This window comes from Pistacia vera, unplaced genomic scaffold (genome assembly GCF_008641045.1).
Source record: "Pistacia vera cultivar Batoury unplaced genomic scaffold, PisVer_v2 Contig412, whole genome shotgun sequence".
NCBI classification, from domain to species: domain Eukaryota; kingdom Viridiplantae; phylum Streptophyta; class Magnoliopsida; order Sapindales; family Anacardiaceae; genus Pistacia; species Pistacia vera.
Genome location: NW_022196238.1, coordinates 141696 through 165963, shown reverse-complemented (window position 1 = coordinate 165963; position 24268 = coordinate 141696). Strand labels below are relative to the sequence as shown.

The following is a 24268-nucleotide window of genomic DNA, read 5'->3' as shown; positions in this document are numbered from 1 at the left end:
TAGAGGAATGGAATTAAAATTTAAAAAAATATTGAAAACCCATTCCTTTTTTTTATTGTTTAGCTGCCATACTTGATCCTAAAATTAAATTAGCGTGTTTAGAAAATGGTTTAGACACGTTAAGTGAAAATTTACAAGATGAAACATATGTCAATCCACTAGGAGAGATAAGAGGGTGTCTTGCAAAGTTATATTTGCAACATGAAAACAAGCATGAGAACTAGCAAAGAGGCGAAATCCCTAAGGAAGTAGCATCAGAAGAAACAAATGAAGACTTCGACTCCTGGAGTGCACTTAATAGGTCGAAGAGGACCCGAACCCGAAGAACAACCTCCTCTTCAGAAGCATCAACAACTAATGTATTATCCTCCATGCAGCTACAGAGTAATGAGCTTCACTAATATTTGAGAACCCTCGACATGCTACCAGCAGATGCACAACAAAGAGTCAACTTTGATGTCTTAGAATATTGGAAAACTAGAAAATGTATTTTTCCGGTATTATCAAGACTTTTCTTGGATGTTTTCTCTGTTCATGTCTCAATCATCTTATTCGAACAAACATTTAGTGCAAGTAGAAGAATTTTAAATGAAAGGAGGACTAAAGTTTCACAAAAAATGATAGAATTCCTTACATGTCTTCGAGATTGGGAACTGTCGCGCTATCAGGATCAATACAAGATTGTCGACGATACTTTAATGAAATTATTTCAATTTTGTAATATAGATGATACGAATGAGGGAGGTCCTAGTCAACCCCCAAATTAATTGTTTTGTAAATTATAACTTTGTAGCTTGTAAATTAATTGTCAATTATAGCACTATTTTTTCTTTATCAAGTTTTTGTCTCAATTGGATTTTTCTTGATAAGGTTTTTAACGAAGCAATAATTGTTGAATTTTCTTATTTCTTATTTTATTTTTTGATAAATGAATAAATCTAATTTTTCTTAGATTACAATTTAATTGTATTAAAATTGAATTAATATTTGAAATGTTAACAAAAAAAAAAATTAATTAAATTATTGATATTTGAAAAGTTAGTTAAAAACAATTACACAAAAGAAAAAAAATTAAAAAAATTATGGGCCAGCCTAGCCCGCTCCAAAACCGACTGGGTTAGGATTGGCAGGCCAAGCTGGGCCAACTCTTCTGACCAAGAGGCGGGTCGTCGGGTTAGGCCTGGCTTGCCTTTTTGCATAACCTGCCACAGGCCGGGCCAGGCGGATTATTTTTCACCTTTAGGATTGGGCCTAGAGTTGGAGCGGCAACTGCCAATACCCATATTGGAGTTGTGATTGATGAGAAATTTGACGAGTAAGTAACTATATTAATTACAGTATGCTTTTTATTATTTGTTGCTAAATGTTTAGTGTACATGCATTTAAATGGCCTAATAATTTGTCTCCGCGATGTGATTCACCTCATTTCATGCTAATAATTTTCAGTTCTATAAGAAACTTATTATTTATGATAATTAATGACCTAAACAAAATATAAAACTGAAAATGACCTAAACATCTCCGTCTTCTTGAAACTTGATATTTGAGGTGTTATTCTTCATTATGTATGGTTGACCGTTATCTATCTATATATATAATTTGAATATCTAGAATAAAAATTATTCAAGGGGTTTAAGTAAATGAAGATAAGACGAAATGGGGAGAAGGCAGAAGGGTATAATTAATTTTAGCTAAATTCCAAATGCTGTTAATGGAATCTTGTTGAAGGGAAATTCTGTCTTGTGATAAAAACATATTTTGTCCCATTGTTACATATCACATTATTTAACCACTTCCAAATTCCAACTTAACATTTTAAAGCTTGTTCGATATTGAGTCAAAGGGAAATGTTATGGTATCAATCCCGTTTTATAAGATCAACTAATCTTAATTATCATATCATTATCAATATCAATATCAATATTTGATTCAGAATAATATGTCAAGAACGTTATTCTAAGTTTATATATATATGAAGGAATGACGTTATTGTAGCTAGGATTAAGAAAACGAAATTGACATTGTAATGAATTATGAATATTAGAAGATTGTTGTTTGACTTTTTGTTCAAAGATTTGTCTTTAGAGGAAGAACATCTTCTGCAAAGAAGAAAACAGAAAACCAAATCGGATGAAGTTGATGAAATTAAGAAAAATAATCAATCTACCTCACCTCACTGGAGGATAGATGGGGAAGGAAACACTCCAAAATAACCCACAATTCTTCCAAAATTGAGATCTATTACTGCTCAAAAAACCCAAAAAAAAGAAAAAGAAAAAAGGAATAAGGTACTATGGTTTTTCAGCTCTTTTTGGTCACAGATTTCCGATATGCATAAGCATATTATCTACCTCACCTTAGTAAAGGATAGATGATGAAGACTACGCAACGAAAACAATCTACAATTCTCTTACAATTGAGATTCATTACAGGTTGAAGAAAAGGAAAACAGGGGTAATAGGGGCTATGTGGCTTTTTGGCTCGTTTTGACCTCAGATTTTCGAGATGCTTAGGCAAAATAACTACATCACATCAGCCAAGGATAGATGGTGAAGAAAATGCATTGAAAAAAAATTATTATTCTCCCATAATAAATATCTATTACGGGCTGAAACACCAAAAAAGTGGGGGAATAGAGAGCTATGAGTGGCTTTTTGTCTTGTTTTGGCCACAAATTTTAAAGATGCCTCGGCATGTTATCTACCTAGTCTTTGCGGAGGATAGATGGTGAAGAAAATGCAACAAAAGAAAACTCACGATTCCTTCATAATCAAGATCCATTATAGGCTGAAAACATGAAAAAATATGGGGAACAAAGGGCTGTATGCTTTTTGGCTGGTTTTGGCCGTAGATTTTCAAGACACTCTGGCACGTTATCTACCTAACCTCAACTGGGGATTGATTTTGACCCTAAAACTCTTGAAAAAATTCCACAATTCTCCCATAATAGATATCTATTACAAGCCCAAAAAATGGGAGGAAGAGGAGGCTATGTCAATTTACAGCTTGTTTTGGCCACAAATTTTCCAAACGCTCAGGGATGTTATTTACCTAACCTCAGCGAAAGATAGATTTTGAAGAAAACGCTGTGAAAAAACTCAATGATTCTTTTCTTCACCATCTATTCTTTGCTAACATGAGCAAGATAACGTACTTGAGTATCTTAAAAAATATGTGACCAAAATGAGCTGAAAAGCCACATAGCCGAAAATATGTGACCAATAGAGGATTTTTTTTGGAGCATTTTCCTCACCATTTATCCTCTGTTGAGGGTAAATAACGTGCACAGGCGTCTCAAAAATGTATGGTCAAAACCAGCCAAAAGTCCGAATGCCCCTATTCCCCCCTTTTTTTTTATGTTTCAACTTGTAAAGGATCTCAATTATGTTAGAATCACTGAATTTTTTTCAAAGTGTTTTCTTTAGCAAATATCTTTTGCCTAAACAAAAAAAAAAAAAAAAAAAAAAAAAAAAAAAAAAAAAAAACTCTTTTTCAAAAAAAATAAAAAAAAAAAGCTTTTGAAAATTGCTATTTTTGTATAAAAATTTAGGGTTTGACAATGTACTTTTAAAAAAAAAATAGGGTTTGAGAAAAAATTTGGGTTTTGAGAATGGATTGTTAAAAAAAAAAAAAAAAAGATTTAGAGAATAGATTTTTTTAAAAATAGGGTTCGAGAATGGAATTATTTTTATTTAGGATTTCCAAAATGGATTTTTATTTAAAATTTAGTGCTTCGATGGATTTTTTTTTTAAAAAAAAAAGGGTTTCAAAAGTGGATTTTTTAATTAGGGTTTCGAGAATGGATTTTTTTTTTTAAATTAGGGTTTCAAGAATGGATTTTTTTTTTAAAATTAGGATTTCAATGATGGATTTTTTTTTTTAAATTTAGCGGTCAGGAATGGATTTTTTATTTTTTATTTTAAGGTTTCAGGATTGGATTTTTAAATAATATTTAGGGTTTTCAAAACGATTTTTTTAAAATTTTAAGGAAAAAAATCCATTATCGAAACCCTGAAATTTAAAAAAAAAAAATCATTCTTGAACCCTAAATTTAAAAAAAAAAAAAAATCCATTCTTGAAACCCTAATTTTTTTTAAAAAAAATCTATTCTCGAAATCCTAAATTATTTTTAAAAAGTACATTTTCAAAACCTAAACTTTTATACAAAAATAGCAATTTTCAAAGATTTCAGGTTACCCTAAATTTAAAAACAAAACAAAAAAATTCATCCTCTAAACCGTAATTTTTTTTTTAAAAAAAAAATCCATTCTCAAAACCCTAATTCAAAAAAGAGTATATTCTTGAAATCCTAAATTATTTTTAAAAAGTACATTTTCAAAACCTAAACTTTTATACAAAAATAGCAATTTTCAAAACCTGAAATCTTTTTAAAAAATAAGCCCTTTTTTGCAAGTTCTAATAATTTTATGCAAGAGATCCTAAGTAGATCTGTCATCCAGCACTTCTCAAAAATGTTTGAGAGAAAAGATTGTTGGTGTAACATTACTCATCATTTTTACAAATTTATCAAAAATGGGTAAACACAGCAAGTTTTGGACATGATAGATCCATGAGATTGGATCCACTTTTCCCTCAATAGACTGACTGATACACTACATATTTACCATACAAACCTGATAAAGAAAAGAAAGAATTGCTGATGACTAAACATTGATTCAGGTATGTGCAACAGTATAAACAATTCCAATGATTGAATACACAAAATACTTGACTGTGAATTAATCAAGAATGTTCATACCAAAATTTCCAGCTAAGTCTGAACCAGAACAAATTCTGGATTGAGAACAAGAGAGATGGTGCACCAGAGAAAATCAGGGCCAGGTTGGGCATAAGCATCAAGAATTGCCCAGTAATCACAGAGCTTTATGCAGCTGCATTTCATGCTTTCCTTGAGAGCTTAATAAATCGAGGCCATGAGTACTAAATCGCACCAAGTATCACTCTACATTTTGGCAGCAGCAGAAAGATCCTCAGTAATGTTCAAATCATCCATTCCTTTAGCACTCATTTCAGAGCATATAATCTGGACCTCTTCCAACCTCCCATCCCGTTAAAGACTACTGGTAAGTTCATTGCATGTACCAAAGCTGGGGAGGAAACCATTCTCAAGCATCTCTCAGTACCAAATGTATGCTCCACCAAAATCCTTAAGTTCACAATATCCCTTAATCAGTATGTTGTATGTGTCAGCTTTAGGGATCAATCCTCTGGCCTTCATGTAATTGACAAGATCTTTTGGCCTTCATGTAATTGACAAGATCTTTTACTTCGGATACTTTTCCCTCTTTTAAGAACCCAAAAATCAAGCTATTATAAGTCACATTGTCTGGACGAATTCCTTGGTCCACCATTTCACTATGCAATGCCAATGCCTTTTGAAGATCTCGATGCTGTGCATAACTGTGAATGAGTGCATTATTCACAGGTAGATCAGGAGCCAAGTTAGTCTGTAACATTTCACTTAATAGTTTCTCTACAACTACAATTCCCTCTTCGCAACATCCACTGATAAGAGGATGATAAGTCTTTAGAGTAGGTTCAATGCCCAACTTCTTCATAATTTCGTATAGCTCAAGATATTTCTGAGCATTTCCCTTATCAGAATAACCTGAGATCAGCGAGTTATATGTAATCACATCCAGACTAAGAGTCTAAGACCACGTTTAGTCATTTGGTGAAGCAGGTCTTCAGCTTCCACTAACCTTTCCTTTTTGCAAAGGCCATTACTTAGGGCATTATAAGTCACAAGTGTTGGACCCATTTTACTTTTCACCATCTCATCAAGAAACCTGAAAGCATCTTTAATCCTCTCCACTTTGCAGCTACTATGGGTGCGTTTGGTTTAGTATTTTGGATAGGATTTTAAGGGTAGTATTGGGTTATTGGATATGGGAGTATTACGAGGTAAATTTTAAAAATTTAAAAAAAGCCCTTAGGTTTACTAATTTAACTAAAGACCCTAACATGTAAAATGACAAAAACACCCCCACCATCTGCAGTATCAGATTCCGGCCACCACCGCCGGAATCGGGCCGAAAATTTCGTCACGGCACAGACTTGTCGGATCTGTGCCGTAACACGTCGTTATGGCCTTTTCCGGCTAGATCCATGGTAGATCTGGCCGGAAAAGGCCAGATCTACGGTTTGTTTTGGCCGTCGACCGCCGGAAAAGGCCAAACGACGGACATCTTTGGCCCGTCAGCGACGGCCAAAGATGTGGCCGTCGTTGACCGTCAACGACGGCCATTTCTTTGGCCGTCGCTGACGGCCAGATCTGGCCTTTTCCGGCCAGATACGAGGTGGATCTGGCCGGAAAAGGCCACAGCGGTGAACTTTCGGCCATTTCTGGTCGGAAGTTTGGCCGTTGTACAGATTCCGGCTATCACCGACGGTGGTTGCCGGAATCTGACAAGTTGGGTTGATGGGGGTGTTTTTGTTAATTTTTAAACTTTTTTTTNCATTTCCTGTATCAGAATAACCTGAGATCAGCGAGTTATATGTAATCACATCCGGACTAAGAGTCTAAGACCACTTTTAGTCATTTGGTGAAGCAGGTCTTCAGCTTCCATTAACCTTTCCTTTTTGCAAAGGCCATTACTTAGGGCATTATAAGTTACAAGTGTTGGACCCATTTTACTTTTCACCATCTCATCAAGAAATCTGAAAGCATCTTTAATCCTCTCCACTTTGCAGCTACCATCAATAAGCATATTATATACTTGAGCAGTAGGAAAAATTCCTATGCCTTCCATATCCCTGAGGACTATTACAGCTTCGAGAAGCTTCCCATCCTTGCACATGCAATTTATGATAGAACCGTAGCTCACAACATTTGGCTTTAACCCATGATTTTCCATTTATTCAAGAATCTGGAAGCACCTATCAAAAAGGTCCATCTGTCCATAGAGATCAATGGTCAAAATAGCTCTATTCATGTCGCCCCTTTGACAATACCCATTCACAATTGTGTTAAACATAACCTCACCTGGAACAAGCCCACTTTCCATATCCTTCTCCAAAATTTCCTCCCCCGTTTCAACCTTCCCTTCTTTATATAATGCATTCAACAAAATGCTACAGGTATAACTATTAATCCTAACACCTCTCCCACACGCTTCTTCATGCAAAGCCATCATACCTTACCCATCACAATACCTTAACAACCCATCAAAAAGGATACTACAACTATACCCATCAGGCACAAAGCCATGATTTTTCATTTCCTTCGAAAACCCTTTTAGCCTCTTCCATCTTCTTTGCCTTGCAAAGGCTACTAAGTAAAGAATTCTAAGTAACCAAATTCGCCTCCACATTCTCAATCTTCATTCTCTCTCAATTCAAAAGCCTTCTCCAACTCCCCAACTTTACTATACCCATCAACCAACGTATTATAGGTAACGCTCGTCGCCACAAATTTTCTCCTACACATTTTATCAAACACCTTCTCCGCATCCCGCATTTTCTTCTCTTTACACAACCCACTGATCAAAACATTATAAACAAATACATTAGGACTCACTCCTCTCCTCTTCAAAGACTTAACAATCTCAAAACCCCTATCCAAATCACCCAATTTCACCACGGCTTGAACAGCTTTACCATAAGTAAACCTATCGGTTAGAAAACCCGACCCGACAATCTTCTCAAACAATTCAAGAGTCCTATCGACAAATGGATTACAATTCATCAAACATTCAAGCAAAACACTTAGAGAAGCCGAAGAAGGAAAAATACCGTCTTTTCGAATAGAATAGTAAAGTTGTGTAGCTTCAACAGGCATTTTGGCGGAGGATAAAACCGATAATAACATATTGGAGAAAATGGGTTTTAGATAGTTGCCTTCGCTTAAAACCCTCAGTAAAACCCTGGTTTAATATTCTATTCTTAAGAGTTACAATGACCCTGAGTGGGGAAAAGCTGGTTGATCCAATCTTACGCACTTTGGCTCAATCTATCGCTTGTAGAGGCATGCCTATGTCCAACCTTTTCTAATCTACCTGTACCCAGGACTTGAGGAGAATCAACCAATTCCAGTAAAAACTTCAATGAGTTCCAAAAGTAGCTTTCGATGATGAACCGAACAATTATGAACTTAACTTTAAAAAACTGTAATAATGTTCAGTAAGATTTATAAACTAAAACAAACAAACTTACAACAATTGCAACTAATCAATCATTTTCACCAAAAACACTTTGCAATCGCTCAAACTAACAATAATATTTCGAACGAAAATTTAACAAGCTGCCAATGACTCATATTCAAAAAGCTATGAACGAAACCATTAAAAAACTGTAATGAATCACACGCCAGAATTGAACGAATCTGTACTCCAATTTTAACTTCGAACACATCAGTCAAACACTATCAAATCAATGACTATAAACCAACCAATCAAAATAAAATTTGAGTTTAAAAACATCAAAATCAGTTAAATTTCAACTTCCAGAAACAAAACAAAACAGACAGATCGTAAAGACTGAATTTCATTTCCTTACCTTTTGAAAGTATCCATACTCACTCTCCTTCTTTGAATCTTCGAAAGTGGTCAATCGTGGTCCGTACACTGACAACATTTTCTCTAAGAATCAAAACAACCATCGAATCGTGGTTGATTTGGAGAAAATCTGATTTTTTGTTGTTCCCTAAGTATCATGTCATATAAATGATAAACATAATCACGTCCAATTATCTGCATTGAACAAAAAATTAGTTGGATCATTTCATTACTGTTTATCCAAATCTAATCTCCAATAACAATGTGATGACACATTGCTACCTAAAAAGTTAAATTTATTTATAGTACCCATTAGTTTTTCTCAAGATGAACAAAACAAAACAAAAAAGAACTTATGTGTATGTACAATAACACCATGTCCCAATAGATGTACATGAAGGACTTTTAGTTATGAATAAGATATTTAAAGCTGGATATCCTGCTCAATAAGCTAATTTCACTTTCATCTCAATTAGTTTCCCCTATGTGCCATCAGTGCTTTCAGAGCAATAGCTTGCAGATAAAAAACAACCAAGCAATGAACAGACTTGCAGTTTTAAGGGAGAGCATAGAGACCTAAAGGGATTAATAGACTCCAGTCCAGAGCAATAAGTCCAGTGCAGTGCATTCCAGTATTCTTTACTTTTTTCTTTTTCTAAAAATTTTGGAGTTCAACCTTTTACTTCCTTCATACTTTGGTAAAGTATCCAATCCAATCCAAATTTTTCCTTTTCATTTGCTTTATGTCAAATAGTTTGGAAGGATTTATTACAATGCAAATTAAGGTTCTAAATTCTCACAGGTGAAAAATTTTCAGTGAAAACCTTGTGGTGATTTTGAGCCTTTTAGATGACCTGATGTCGCTAATAATAATCTTCTGATGCACTTTATAATGAGTAAAACATAAAACTTAACTATCAACCTGCTACTTTAAACATGTACATGTAAAGGACAACAGTGCAAAATTTGTTTCACTAATTGAACATTTGAGCAAGTAGACACAATTTCATCGCTATAATGTCATAAGGTATCATCTCAGTCAATCAAATCAACATTCATGGGAACTAGATGCTCTAGAAAGATAGGAATTATAGGTTAAAAAAAATGCGTTTGGATGAATTTCTTATTGGATAGGAATTATAGGTAAAAAAAAATGCGTTTGGATGAATTTCTTATTGGAGAAAACTATTACATGGTGTTTAGAAATTAAAGAAGCACTTTGATCCAATATTATCAACTGCAATATAAGTTGCTTACCCTAACTTTGAAAGGAAAGCGATAAGTTCGTACTTCTACCCTAGAGAAAACTCCGACATCCAATTAAATTTGCTCCCTAAAGAAGCAAATTAACTTATCAAAGCTTCATAATGTCAAATGAACCAAGAAACGTTAAACATCACAAAAACTTTAGCTAAGATATTATCTAAGGCCTAGCGGTGTACATGAACCAAGCTGAGTATCTCAGTACTTGAGTTTGGTTCGTGATGAGCCTGAATATTAGTGTTCGAGCTCGAGCTCACAAGTCTTGAGGTGTTCTTGAGCTCAAGCTTGCTTAAACACTTAAGCTCGATAGCAGCTTGTGAACCACAGAGAAGTTGCAACTCTAAAGGCCAAACTCACCCATAATTCAACACAATCTTCCATTTCCAACACCAACAATCTTCCAAAACAACATAATTCAACACAATCTTCCATTTCCAACACTAACAATCTTCTAAAACAACAATGAAATGACAAGTTTAAAGTTCTTAGATGAAATATGCATTACAATTGTTTGAGACATTTGTTGGTTGTAATATGCATTTCTTGCACAAACACAACTACAAAAGGGTAGACACTAGACAGTACACTCCATGAAGTTATGTACAAACACATGAAGCTGTATACAAACACAAAAGGGTTGTTGTTTGTAATTTAAAAACTTGAAAATAAAATGAAGTTTCAAAACTTGCAAATTGGCCCTCCGAGCTCCTTGAAGCTCATGAGCCTATCGAAACGAGCTTAGCCAAGATCGAACTCAGCTCGATCCCTTTGACGAGCCACTTGAGCTCACACTCAACTCGACTGGCTACAAGTCGAGTGTGAGCTTTTGATGAGCCGAGCTCGAGTAGCTCGGCTCGTGTCTCGTTCCTACTAAGGCCAAATAGAAGTTACAGGAGGTGGAAGATACCGAGACAAACCTCACTTTTGTTGCAAGTTAATACAAACAATTCTGTGACAAAAGAAGAATAGCATCCATAAAAACGTCAAACTAAACAGTAAACTGAATTCAAATATCCCAAAAGAAAGTCTTAAACATTGATAGAACCCCCTGCTAATTCAATCAACTTCACCAGCAAATAATTCCCCGAACACAGATTGACAAAAAACCAATTCCCCAACAGACTAATATTATATTGAAATTAAAGGAAAACAAGGATAGAAATGCAATAACAAGAACAGATAGATTACAACAATTCAAGGAGCCAGGGACCTTCAGCCACGGGAACCAACTTAAAGTTCAGCTCGGCATACTACCCTCAAGCCAATGGGCAGACAGAGGTTGTAAATGGCTGCTTGGAGGCTTATTTGAGATGTTTTTGTAGTTACCAGCCCAAACAGTGGTTACAATGGTTGTCTTGGGCTGAATATTGGTACAACACCACTTTCCATCACTCAACCAAAATGACACCCTTCAAGACATTATATGGCAGAGATCCTCCTACCATTCTCAAGTTTATTGACTGCCCTTCTGTAGTAGAAGAGGTTAATCAGCAAATGCAGGAGTGTAATTCAATTTTGGATGAACTCAAACATAATTTGGCCGTGGCATAGTGACAAATGAAAGCACAAGCCAACTTGCACCGACCTTTAAAGGCTCCCCATGAGTAAAAAGGTGTCCATGAGTAGGGGTGAGCACGGGTAGCGGGTAGAACCAGAACCAGGGGTAAGAACCGGAACCGGAACCGGAACCTACCCAGAACCTGCACTGTGCGGGTAGGTTCCGGTTCCAATTTTTTGGAACCGTTACTGTGCGGTTCCAGTTCCAGTTCTTACCCCCGAAGGAACCGAACCGGAACCGGAACCTGTAAAAAGGGTACCCTGTTTGGAACCTGTTTTGGAACCTATTTGGAACCTGTTTGGAACCTATTTTGGAACCTGTTTGGAACCTGATTTGGAACCTGTTTTGGAACCTGTTTGGAACCTGTTTTGGAACCTGTTTGGAACCTGTTTTGGAACCTATATTGGAACTTGTTTTTGGAACCTGTTTAGAACCTATTTTGGAACCTGGACTATAATGAAATATTTGTGAAATGTAAATAATGGGGGAGTTTCTATTATTTTACATATAAAAAAATTTAAAATAGAAAAAGTTAAATTTTTAGAATAACCTAATTAAATAAATATACGAATACAATTATACTTATTACATATAAATTACACCATATTAAAAGCTTTAATATATTATAATACATTAATATTAAAGTTTTGATCAATTAAGTGAATAATTGGAATTATGATCCAATTAAAAGTGTTTTACATTTTTAATGTTATTAAAAGAATTATTTTTGAATAAAATAGTATATTTGATTGAGTAATAATATATTTAGTTATTTACTTCAATTATCAAGTTCTAAGTATATCTATAATAAATTAGTAATTAATTAATTATATATGATAAATTGATAAACATTAATAAATTTAATTACTAGTTAAATATCATACTTAATCAATTATAACATTACATTATAGTTAAATGATTACTTAATTAATTATAATTTTATAACATTACTTAATTGATTTATAGTATAATTAATTATAGCATTACATTAATTGATTACTACTTAATTAATTGACTTATAAGTTATAACATAATTAAATAGTTAATTAATTGACTTATAATTAGAAATTTAATTAATTATAGCATTACGTTATAGATTTATAGTATGATTATTTAATAGTTAATTCACTATAACATTACATTATAGTATGATTAATAATTAATTATAACATTACATAATTAAATAATTACTTAATGATTATGAGTTATGATATTATGTTTTAAACATTAGTAATTACTAATTTGCTACATAAACATTAGCACAATACTTAATTAATGATAAGAAATTTAATTAATTATAACATTATCTTATAAACATTTCATTATAACCATTAATTAACATTACATTATAGTTAATAATACTCAATTAAATTATAATATTATTATATTATATTATATATTATGATCACTTACTTAATTATAACATTATATAGTTAAATGATTACATAATTATATAATTAGTTAGATTTATACATTACATTATAAACATTAGTAATTTACTAATTTACTTATTATTACATTACTTAATTAAACGATTAAAATTTATTTATTTAACATTACCTTATATATTATATTAATTACTTAATCAATTATAACATTCTATTATAAACATTAGTAATTAATCAAATGTTTGAAATTTAATTAATTATAATATTAAATTATAGATTTATAGTATGATTATTTAATTCATTATAACATTACATTATACTATTATAGTATGATCATATATTAATATAACATTACATAATTAATAATTACTTAATTGATTATGAGTTATGATTTATTTTAAATATTAGTAATTACTAATTTACTATATAAACATTAGCACAATACTTAATTGAATGATAAGAAATTAATTAATTTAACATTATCTTATAAATATTTCATTTAAACATTAATTAAGCATTACATTATAGTTAAATAATTACTCAATAAATTATAATATTATTATATTACTTATTGATTACTTACTTAATTATAGCATTATATAGTTAAATATTACATAATTACATAATTAGTTATGAATTTATAACATTATTATAACATAGTAATTTACTATACTATTACATTACTTAATTAAACGATTAAAAATTTAATTAATTATAACATTACTTTATATTTGTAATATTACTTAATCAATTATAACTTCCATATAAACATTAGTAATTAATTAAATGATTTGAAATTAATTAATTATAATATTAAATTTAGATTGTAGTATGATTACTTAATTCATTATAACATTACATTATCTATTATAGTATGTTATATTTAATTATTACATAATTAAATAATTACTCAATTGATTATGAGTTATGATATTATATTTAAACATTAGTAATTACTAATTACTACATAACATTAGCACAATACTTATTAAATGATAAGAAATTTAATTAATTATAACATTACCTTATAACATTAATTAAGCATACATTATAGTTAAAATATACTCAATTAAATTAAATATATTATTTATTATATTATGATCACTTACTTATTATAGCATTATATAGTTAATGATTATAATTACTTAATTAGTTATGAATTTATAACATTACATTATAACTAGTAATCTATATACTATTACATTACTTAATTAAACGATTAAAAATTTAATTAATTATAACATTACTTTATATATTGTAATATGATTACTTAATCAATTATAATATTCCATTATAACATTAGTATATTAATTAAATGATTTAAATTTAATTAATTATAATATTATAGATTTGTAGTATGATTACTTAATTCATTATAACTTACATTATACTATAATAGTATTCATATAATTAATATACATTACATAATTAAATAATTACTTAATTGATTATGAGTTATGATATTATATTTTAAACATAGTAATTACTAATTTACTACATAAACATTAGCACAATACTAATTAAATGATAGAAATTTAATTATTAACATTACCTTATAAACATAATTAAGCATTACTTATAGTTAAATAATTACTCAATTAATTATAATATTATTATATTACATTATATTATAATCACTTACTTAATTATAGCATTATATATGATTACATAATTACTTAATTAGTTATGAATTTATAACATTACATTATAAACTTAGTAATTTACTATACTATTACTTACTTAATTAAACGATTAAAAATTTAATTAATTATAACATTACTTTATATTTTGTAATATGATTACTTAATCAATTATAACATTCCATTATAAACATTAGTATATTAATTAATGATTTGAAATTTAATTAATTATAATATTAAATTATAGATTTGTGTATGATTACTTAATTCATTATAACATTACATTATACTATTATGTATGATCATATATTAATATACATTACTAATTAAATGATTACTTAATTGATTATGACATTATATTATAAACATATTAATTTTACTAATTGCACAATATTTAATCGAATTATTATAATTTTTTAATTATAACATATATTATAAATTTATGGTATGATTATTTAATTAATTATAACATTCTATTATAAACAATATTATAATACTTAATAAATGATTAACATTTAATTAATTATAATATTACATTATATAAATAATATATACTTAATTATTATAACATTACAATTTACATTATAGTTAGATCACTTAATTAATTATAACATTACATTACATTGTAGTATGATACTTATTTAATTATAACATTACTTATTTCTAATATAAATTTACTAAATTATATTTGGTAATTATAATACCCAATTAACCAATTATAACATTAATTAATATTTATAAATATTAATAATTTATTAACTATCAAATAGACCCCTGGCAAATGGCAATGTTAGTAATTAGTATTAAGAATTGTTGTTTGTTTAAATGATTTTAGTGAAGTTATTTATGTGAATTGGTATGAATATTGTTTGTGTTTTGGTTTTGATTGACGAATTTTGTGAATTGTGATGAATTGGTTTGAATTCAAGCGTTGCTTAGAGATTACAGGTTATGAGTTACATTGGACACAAATGAATGAATAACGAAAATTTGTTAGGGGTGTATTTGTAAACTTATAAGGTGTTTTTGTTATTTTTTAAACTAATAGGGGGGTAATTGATTTTTTATAAGGTACCCTGGAAAGGAACCGGAACCTGCATTTTAGGTTCCGGTTCCTTGAATTGAAGAACCTGTACTGTGCGGTTCCGGTTCCGATTCCTTTTTTTGGGAACCTGTACTGTGCGGTTCCGGTTCCCCAAAAAAGTGCAGGGTACCCGGAACCGCTCACCCCTATCCATGAGTCCACCCACTAACACCAATTCAGTGCTCTGCCCTCCACGCATACAGCGGTAGCCTCCACCATCTTTACCTCTTCGTACCAATTGATGTTAAAATATCGGTCTGCCCTAAAAGTCCACCTATAAGGATCATCTCCATTGAATATTGACAGTTCCAATTCTTAATCTTCCTATCCTCTTTTCCCAACTCAACACTGTTTTTGTTTGGATCGTGGCCACTGTTGTCGCTGGTGTTCTGACTCTCTGACGATGATGTATTCTGTGTCTTGCAATTTCGCGCCTTATAGTGTTCCTCTCTCGATCGTATCAGCTCACGCATCTTGTTAGGATTTCACATTGAAAGAGAAAAGGGTGGGCATGTGGGTTATAAAGGCTTGGACACCCTCTCTTGCTAAGCCGGTTTTCCAATGAGAGTTCTACCCAAGCCCATGAAAGACCCATGGCCCAGCCCAAATTATTGAGTTATTGGAATAGGTTCCTAACAAGTGGTATCAAAGCATGATCATGCGCCTATGTGGCAGCGCACACGTGGCAGGCTGACTCATGGTAGGCTGACCTTGGGCCCGGGTTGCTATCCCGAGAAAGGGCATGGAGGCTCAAGGGAAAGGGGATCTACTTAGTCACCCAAGGGGTAAAGAGGCCGACGGGGGTAAAGAAGCCGACGTGGACGTCGGTTGCAGAAGCGTGGTGGAATGTTAGGATTCCACATTGAAAGAGAAAATGGTGGGCATGTGGGTTATAAAGGCTTGTGCACCCTCTCTTGGCAAGCCGGTTTTCCAAAGAGAGTTCTACCCAAGCCCATGAAAGACCCATGGCCTAACCCAAATTGTTCAGTTATTGGAGTGGGTTCATATCAATCGACATCAGAGCATGATCCAGCGCATGCATGGCAGGCTGACCTTGGGCCCAGGCTGCTACCCCAAGAAATGGCATAGAGGCTCAAGGGAAAGGGGATCCGCGTAGTCACCAAAGGGGTAAAGAGGCCGACGTGGACGTCGGTTGCGGAAGCATGGTGGAATATTAGGATTCCACATTGAAAGAGAAAAGGGTGGGCATGTGGGTTATAAAGGCTTGGGCACCTTCCCTTGCTAAGCCGGATTTCCATGGAGAGTTCTACCCAAGCCCATGAAAGACCCATGGCCCAGCCCAAATTGTTGAGTTATTGGAGTAGGTTCCTATCAATTGGTATCAGAGCATGATCCTACGCCTATGTGGTAGCGCATGGGTGGCAGGCTGACCTTGGGCCTGGGTTGCTACCCTGAGAAAGGGCATGGAGGCCCAAGGGAAAGGGGATCTGCGTAGTCACCCAAGGGGTAAAGAGGCCGACGTGGACGTCAATTGCGGAAGCGTGATGGAATATTAGGATTTCACATTGAAAGAGAAAAGGGTGGGCATGTGGGTTATAAAAGCTTGGGCACCCTCTCTTGGCAAGCCGGTTTTCTAAGGAGAGTTCTACTCAAGGCCATGAAAGATCCATGGTCCAACCCAAATTGTTGAGTTATTGGAGTGGGTTTCTAACATTTTCCAAGGAGAGCTCTACCCAAGCCCATGAAAGACCTATGGCCCAACCCAAATTGTTGAGTTATTGGAGTGAGTTTCTAACATATATCAAGTAAGTATTCTTTCACACTTCCTAAATCCTACTTCATTGATCCCACTTGTGTTTACCATCAGCCATTCTAGTGTCAACTCTACTTTCCATTCTAGTGGTTACCATCAGCCAACAGAGCTCTAATACCAAATTGATAGAACCCCCTGCTAATTCAATCAATTTCAACAGCAAATAATTCCCAGAACACAGATTGACAAAAAACCAATTCCACAAGAGACTAATATTATATTGAAATTAAAGGAAAACAAGGATAGAAATGCAATAACAAGAATGGATAGATCCCAGCAATTTGAGGAGCTAGGGACCTCCCAAAAGACTCTTAAAAAATATATCCTGCCTTAAGAATAACCCTCTCCTCATATACTGTTTACTCCCAAAAATTATTCCCCTCTAACCAACTATATTCCCTCAACACGTGGACAATTATAACAACCCTTACTACATCACACTTCCAGCACCCTTTCCAGCGCCCTTTTTACCCTTGTGTCCCCTTAGTTGGTAAACCTTGCCAACCGAAGGTCTATCAAACATACAAATTGCTAATGGAAACAAGTGTTATAAAAAGCATATCTAATCAATCATGAAGATTTCAAGCATACATAAGCAAACTTGAGTGCTTGTACAAGAATGTTTTTGTGTAGTACATAATGTGATACGGTAAATATAAAGATGGAAAAGAGATGAGTTTCCAAGGTTACGCGGATGACTTTTACAATATGTCAAAACACTGAAGATGAAAAAATAAGATAAGCAAAGTATAATTATCGTAAAATTATAACAACAAATGAATAAGAATGGACAAGTGTAAACAACAAATATCGAGGTGTAGGTGTCTATCTCAAGTAAAAATTCTAAATATATGGAACTGACAAGTAACTAAAAGGAAACAAAGAGAGAACAGAATTTAAAATGTTTTTTATACTAAATGACTTTTATCTGGTTAGAGTTGCTTTCACTATTTGCAGTAAGACAAATACAATTGAATCCATTCGGCAAGTATAATCTTAAGCTCATGGACCTCCGACATCTTCATGTCCTTCAATCCATGGTGGTACAGACATATTCGTGTACATAAAATTTATACAAATCTAATAACAGGAAAAATCATCAGATCTCTCAAAATAAATACGGACGAACCACGTAGAATCTGAAGCAGCTTAACATCCATTTTCAACATAGATCATGACCAAACCCCAATCTCTACTAGCAAACAATATAATTCATGACAAAGGCATTCATCTGCCAGGTGGCACCTACAATGAATTATGGATAAGACTAAACCTCAATTGCATAATCTATACATTACAAGAGAGGCAATAAAAAAAGGTCTAAAATCCCATCGATGAGGAACGTATGCTTTGACTCTCCTTCTACTCGAAATATTTCCCATTTATTTAAAACGTAACCACAAGATCATAAAGCAAACTAAATATAAATTAGAAGCAAATTGAGAGTATTGAAGAGAGATTCGAGTTGAAAAAATGAAAAAAAAAAAGATCATGGAAAAAGGCAAACCTGTTTCAGATCTAGTTTCATGTTCTTAAAAGACATCTGAGAGTGTCTTGCATCAGATTCACCTCTCATCTAACGTAAGTTGATAAGTCGAGACACTTGCTGGAAAGAAGAGCTCAACTTATCTCTTTCGCCATTTCAACTCCCGCTTTTTTCTGGAAATTTGGGATCCTAATGTTGAGAATCAAGCTGTCAATATGAGGTGGCAAAGTTTGTTTTAGTTAGTTTGTTAGTTTGTTAGTTGTTTTATAAAAGTTAGTTAAGCAGTTAGTTTATAACAGAATGTATATATAGCTTTGTAACAGAGCAGAAAAGTTAAGTTGAATTTGATATTCATTTTCCAGAATTCACCTTCACGAGTTTCCCTCTTCTCTCATCCTTCACTCTTCAATTCTTTTTCCCCAAATTTAACATGGTATCAGAGCAAAATTGGGGCTAGAAGTTCTCTGAGAAAATAGCTGGAAAATTCGAATCAATCAGTGCTCTCATCCTTCGGCACTTCTTCTTCGATCATTTCTGAAGATTATTCCTCAGCTCTTTTCTTTTAATCTCTCAAGAGACAGCTTTCTGCTCATTCTTAAATTCAATCGAAGAATCAGAATTTCGTACCTAGCTTAATTGAAGATGGCAGCTGCTGGCAACAACGCATCTTCTGCAACTCAGCAACCTGAATCCTCTCTAACTATTGATTTTAACCATCCTCTCTACCTGCATCCTTCGGATACACCAGGTGCAGTACTCGTTTCTTTTCAATTGAGTGGAATTGACAATTATTCTTCATGGAGTAGGTCTATGAAAATTGCTTTGTTAGCAAAGAATAAGATTGGATTTATTGATGGCACTTGCACAAAGAACACAGTTTCTGCTAGTTTGCATAATCAATGGGATAGATGTAATGCCATAGTCCTCTCATGGCTCATGAATTCAGTAACAAAAGAACTCTTAAATGGAATTGTCTATGCTTCAAGTGCACATCTAGTATGGAAGGATTTACAAGAAAGATTTGATAAAGTAAATGGCTCTAGAATTTTTCAATTACATAGGGAGATAGTCACTCTAGTGCAAGGGACTTATTCGATTTCCACATATTTCTCCAAACTGAAACTGCTATGGGATGAGTATTCATCCATAATTCAACTTCCAACATGTGAATGTTCCATGTCAAAAACATATGTTGACCACATGCAGAATCAGAAACTTCTTCAGTTTTTAATGGGATTGAATGAAACCTATTTACATGCTAGAAGTCAAATACTGATGATGAATCCTCTGCCATCTGTGAATCAAGCTTACTCCATGCTTGTTACTGAAGAAAGCCAAAGGAGCCTTATAAGTGCTATCCCAACGGAATCATCTTCACTTGAGCCAACTGTCCTTTACTCATCTTCGAATTCCAGTCAACAGTCATCAAAGTCAAAGAAAAATTGGAACATAATTTGTGAAAATTGCAATGTGAGAGGTCATAAGAAAGACAATTGCTACAGACTAATTGGTTATCCTGCAGATTTTAAATTTACAAAGAAGAAGAATTTTAATCAATCTTCTGCCAGCAATGTCACTTCTGTTACACAGCCAGATCCTATTTCCTCTTCTATTGAAAATCAAACTGCTCCAGTCTTCTCCAAAGAGCAGTATACTAAGATACTGAAGTTACTTCATAAAGAACCTTCCATGACACAATCAACTGATGCCAATGTCAACATGGCAGGTATCCACTCTTACTTTTCATCACTACATCATGGAAATTATTAGATCCTTGATACAGGTGCTAGTCACCATATGACAGCATCTTTGAACAAGCTAACAGATTTGATGGTGTCTACCTCTCCTTCTTCAGTCAGGCTACCTAATGGACATCACTCAACGGTTTCTCATATTGGTTCTTATGTGATTGGTCCTGATCAAAGACTAAATAATGTCTTATTTGTGCCTGATTTCGAATTCAACCTAATCTCTATAGCAAAGCTGACCAGAGACTTAAAGTGTTTTATTTCATTTTATCCTGATTTCTGCATATTTCAGGACCTCTCCAATGGCAAAGTACTGGGGATTGGTAGAGAAGCTGAAGGACTTTACTTCTTCATGCCTTGTCATGTTCCAGCAGCTCATCATTCTGTTTTGAATAAATCATTGGGTACTTCTTGTTCAGTTTCTGTAAATCTTTGGCATAAGCGCCTTGGATATGCACCTCATGTCAAATTGAAATATTTTCTTGGAATAAAATCTGTTGTTTCTGGCGATAATATGCACTGTGATATTTGTCCACTTGCAAAACATGTTAGACACCCCCTTCCTCTCAGCGCTAGCAGATCATCTGCTTGTTTTCATCTCTTACACATGGATGTTTGGGGCCCTTATCACACCCCCACACATGATCAGCATAAATTCTTCCTTACCATAGTGATGATCATTCTCGCATCACTTGGGTTTATCTCATGAAACACAAACATGAGGTCATTATACATATTAAGAATTTTCTTACTCTTATCAAAAATCAATTCTCAGCTTGTATTAAGCACATTCGAACTGATAATGGCCTTGAGTTCCTCAACTCCCAATGTGCAGCTTTATTCACCTCTCTTGGCATTGTACATCAAAGAACCTGTATCCACACTCCACAACAGAATGGAGTAGTGGAAAGGAAGCACAAGCATCTTCTCACAATAGCCAGAGCTTTAAGATTTCAGGCCTCCATTCCCATTCAATATTGGGGGGATTGCATACTTACTGCTTACTATCTGATCAACAGATTTCCTACCGATATTCTTCATGGCAGATCACCTTATGAGATCTTGTATGGTTCCCCTCCACCTATTGGACATCTCAAAGTATTTGGTTGTCTTGCCTATGCTTCTAATGTGGCTTCTAGAGATAAATTTGGATTCAAAGTTGTGCCTGCAGTTTTCATGGGGTACTCTTCTGTTCACAAGGGATACAAGTTACTCAATCTAGAAACTTTTAGTTTCTTTGTCAATCGTAATGTTCAATTCATTAAGGATTTTTTTCCTTTTCAACACAAGAATGCTTCACATGTTCCTGTCTTTCCAGCTGATCCATTCATTACTACTTCCCTTGATACTCTGCCTCAATCCTTTCCATCAACTCCCGCATCACCAGACACTTTACATCCACCTTCATCTAATAACCATACATCTCCTTCAAACTCACCTGCTCCTCTTTCAGTTCCTGTTTCTATTGACGTCAGAAGATCTCAAAGGTATCATAAGCCTCCTATTTGGCTTCAAGATTATATCACTCTTATGCACATTATTCCATCTCCAAGTATGTTTGCTATTCCCATCTTTCACCTCCATATCAATGTTTCTTGTCTTCCATGTCTCAAATTCCAGAGCCCACATCCTTTCATGAAGCTTCTCAAGACCCCAATTGGGTTGCTGCTATGAAAACAGAAATAGAAGCTTTGGAGGCCAACCAAACTTGGACTCTAGTATCCCTTCCACCTGGCAAACACCCTATAGGTTGCAAATGGGTTTACAAAGTCAAGTATAACTCAGATGGTAGTCTAGAGAGGTACAAAGCCAGGCTTGTGGCTAAAGGTTATAACCAGCAAGCCGGCATTGATTACACAGAGACTTTTTCCCCAGTTGCTAAAATGGTCACTGTAAGATCAGTTTTAGCTTTGGCCTCCATTCATGATTGGCCTCTCTTTCAAATGGATGTGTTTAATGCCTTTTTACAGGGTGATTTATATGAGGAAGTCTACATGTCTATGCCTCCAGGATTTGGCAATCAGAGGGAGAATCACATGGTCTGCCGATTGCTCAAATCCTTATATGGATTAAAGCAGGCCAGCAGACAATGGAACCTCAAACTCACTGATGCCTTGATCAAAAGTGGTTATTCACAGAGTAAACATGACTACTCCTTATTCACCAAACGAGAAGGCAGCAACATTGTTATCTTACTTGTCTATGTAGATGATATTTTGATCACCGGCAGTAGCTTGGAAATGGTAGATCAGTTAAAGGGAATTCTTCAAAACAATTTCAAAATAAAAGATCTTGGTCACGTCATATATTTTCTTGGCATAGAAGTGGCCAGATCTTCTGAAGGCATTGCATTAAATCAGAGAAAGTATGCTCTTGAACTCATTTCAGAGGCTGGGTTGTCTAGTGCAAAGCCTGCAGATACTCCCCTTGAGCAGAATTTAAAACTCACATCATATGAGTTTGATCAGAAATTTAATCCAGAAGTTAAAGATGCGTTATTAGAAGGCCCTAGCATTTTCAGAAGAATGATTGGCAAGTTGCTATATTTAACTATGACCAGGCCAGATATTGCATTTGTTGTTCAGACACTAAGCCAGCATATGCAATCTCCTAAGGAGTCACATTTGGAAGCAGCTTTAAAAGTGATCAGATATGTAAAGAAGGAGCCGGCTCTTGGGTTGTTTATGTCCTCAAAAAGTTCAATGAAGTTGGTGGCATTTTGTGACTCAGATTGGGCCTCCTGTGCTATTAGTAGAAAATCAGTCTCAGGGTATTGTGTTAAACTGGAAGACTCTCTTTTGTCTTGGAAGACCAAGAAGCAAAACACGATAGCCAAGTCTTCTGCAGAAGCTGAATACAGGAGTATGGCTACAGCAGTGGCGGAGTTGACTTGGTTAATTGGGTTGCTCGAACAACTGAATGTGAAAGCTATAACTCTAGCATCACTAATTGTGATAACAAGGCTGCTTTATAGATTGCAGCAAATCCTATGTTTCATGAGAGAACGAAACATATTGACATTGATTGCCATTTCATAAGGGAGAAGATTCAGAGTGGAATGATAACCACAAAATTCGTACCTACTGGAGAACAATTGGCAGACATCATGACCAAAGGTTTAGGCAGATTGCAACATGAAAAATTCACGTCTGGGCTCTTTCTGAAGAACATACATAAGGCGCCAGCTTGAGGGGGAGTGTTGAGAATCAAGCTGTCAATATGAGGTGGCAAAGTTTGTTTTAGTTAGTTAGTTAGTTTATTAGTTGTTTTATAAAAGTTAGTTAAGCAGTTAGTTTATAACAGAATGTATATATAGCTTTGTAACAGAGCAGAAAAGTTAAGTTGAATTTGATATTCATTTTCCAGAATTCACCTTCACGAGTTTTCCTCTTCTCTCATCCTTCACTCTTCAATTCTTTTTCCCCAAATTTAACACCAAATTTGTTTTTTAAACATAATTAATGTTAGTTGTGTTTTACAACTTTGAAAATTTAATTTTAACTTATTCGTTAACATACACTATACATTACACAAAAAAAAAAAAAAAAAAACACGTGGTATAAAAATTCTCAAGAGTTCGGTAAGAAAAAAAATGTTTTTAATTATAAATAATGTATTTATTTTATTGCTAATATATTTATTAGCTTTTAATTATAAACTTTATAGATATAGTAAAAAATAATCATTTGTTAACAAGTGAGGAAGTTTTTGGCAGGATGGGAACAATTTTAAATTTTATTTTGCATTTTTATTTTATCGAAAAATAAAGGTTATTATCTTCAAATTTAACCATTTTCGGAAGACCCATTAC

The 24268-nt window shown here is 33.7% G+C and overlaps 1 pseudogene; it reads right to left on the bottom strand.

The window, feature by feature from the left end:
* Positions 1 to 4963: 4963 nt before the first annotated feature.
* On the bottom strand, positions 4964 to 8595 carry LOC116142565 (annotated as a pseudogene).
* Between the last annotated feature and the right edge of the window lie 15673 nt (positions 8596 to 24268).